Here is a 2,378-nt window from a genome sequence, read left to right on the forward strand (position 1 = left end):
CTGTGAACACTCTCAATCTCTTCGTCATCCATCCTGATGCTGCCAATTGGTCCAGTGGCGAGAATCTTTGTCTTCTTGACATTGAGCCTTAGTCCATACCCTATCTTAACACTTACCACACACTAATTCAAAGTTTAGAGCTTTGGGCTTTTCATTGGTTAAGGCTTTAATTTTCAAAGGAATGTTCAAGGTAGGGAGCATTCTCCCAATTTTATAGGTAAGACGCTGAGAAACAGAGTGTTTGAGTAACTTGCTCCAGGTCATACAGCCATTAAGTGGCACAACCAAGCATTCTGGCTCCAAAGTCTCTGCTCTTATTAAATGTTGTATTGTACCGCTTTTATAAGAAAGATGGACTGTTCTGGAAGAACAGTGTAAAACCTAGAGAATAAATTTTTAAAGTATTTTTAGGATGACTGATTTTAAAAGAATGTGAGCTGAGAACTGATTTAATGAGATTTTGACTAGGATTTAGGAGAGGAGATAAGACAAAGAGAAGCGGACTTCAAGAGTAGAGAAGCCAATAGTGTGCCGCAGGTGTGTACAAGGCTTGCAAGCCAGACCACTGGGTTTGAATCTAGTTTAGAAAAGAAACGTAACTTTCTTAAGCTGGAATTGTCCTCTCTGCAGTAGTATCTACCTTGGAGATTTCTTACAATGAAATGTGATGAGGAGTGTCACTGCTCTTGTCACAGTGTAGGAAAAAAAAATAAACAGAACTATTAAGGCTTAAGCTTCATATACAATTATTGGCTCATTGTGGGGCGGTGCCACATTCCATTAACCACTGGATATTCTAGTTTCAACCACAGCATTTTGCACTTAGTAGAGCATTAGGGTGGAAAGTTGATTCATTAAGGGGAGTAAGAGGAAAGGATAAAGCCTCTTAGTTAAAAATCCATTAGGGCCCTCAGGCCAGGTTTAAACTGTTTTTTGTCAAACATTCTTCTAACTGGTATAACACTGGTCTGTGGATTGCTATACAGAAGTAACTTGTAGTTGCTGTGATGTTAAACACTGTGACACTGATGTGCCAAATGCAATAATGGTTACCCATGGTGGACAGTGTTTGTTGGAAGTCCCTGATTAAAACAAGCTTGGAAGCAGGAGTGGCAACCACTTCTGAAATGGCTTGCCTCTGGAAACTCTATGAACAGTGCTCAGGTCTTTCATTCATAGGATCTCCATGAGTTGTCTACGACTCAACAGTACCTAACAACAAGAACAGTTACAACTACTACTATAGGGAGCTCTGGTGGTCTAGTGGTAACAAGCTGTGCTGCAATTCTGAAGGCATGCAGTTCAAGAAAAAGATGGACAATCTCCTCCTGTGCAATTAAATTGCCTCTGAAAATGTGCTGGAGATTCACATAAGGGTTGATTCTGACTTAACAGTACACACACAACAACAATAATTATTAACTAGTTTTACTACTCATTGCTGTCTACTCAGTTCCAATTCATAACTGACACATAATCAGATTTCTGAGGCTATAGATGGCATGAGAAGAGATGGCTCATCTTTCTTCCAAGCAGCTGGAGGTGGATTTGCATCAACAGAGAAGGGTGGACTTGGGGTTGGCATTGCAATTTGCTATCGAATAGGCCACCAGAACTCCCTACTTAATAGTCAATAGATATTTATTAGATTGATGAATGCAAGGTGTAGACTCAAGGAAAGGAAAGGGGATGTAAGAACAAATGGCATACCTAACAACAAAAAGGACACACAGCCCACGTTTTTAAACGGGCAAAGGACTGCAGAAATATTTCTCCAAAGATAATATATCAAGAAATACATGACAAGATGTTTTTCTTCCTCAGTCCTTTGGGAAATGCAAGTCCAAACCAATAAATACTATTATATACCCACTAGAATGGCCATTATTTTTTTCCCCTAGAAGTTGGCTAACGTCAGAATAACAAAACTAGGAAAGGATGTAGAGAAATTGGAAAGCCAGTACACTGCTGTGAGGCTGCACCACTGTGATGGAAAACAGATCGTCAGATCCTCCAAGCTCTAATCAACAGATCCTCCAAGCTCTAATCATAGGAAGGATTATCAGGTTACCCAGCAATCTCACTCCTAAGTATATTACCTAAAAGACATGATAATTTGGACCCAAAAAGGTGTTTGTAGCTTATAAATGTGAATAGCCAAAAATATCCTTCAGCTGGTTACTGTTGTTGTTGTTTGTTGTTATGTGCCGTCGAGTATGTACAACAGCCTTAAACCCTGCTCTGTCCTGTGCCATTCTCATTGCCTCTGACACACCCATCCTGATTACCCATCACTGAAATCAATCCATCTCACAGAGGGTCTTCCCCTCTTGTGCCGTCCTTCCACCCTCCCAAGCATGATGTCCCTCTCCAAGGAC

This window comes from Elephantulus edwardii, unplaced genomic scaffold, assembly GCF_000299155.1.
Source record: "Elephantulus edwardii isolate Elephantulus edwardi_28Jun2011 unplaced genomic scaffold, EleEdw1.0 scaffold00007, whole genome shotgun sequence".
NCBI classification, from domain to species: Eukaryota; Metazoa; Chordata; class Mammalia; order Macroscelidea; family Macroscelididae; genus Elephantulus; species Elephantulus edwardii.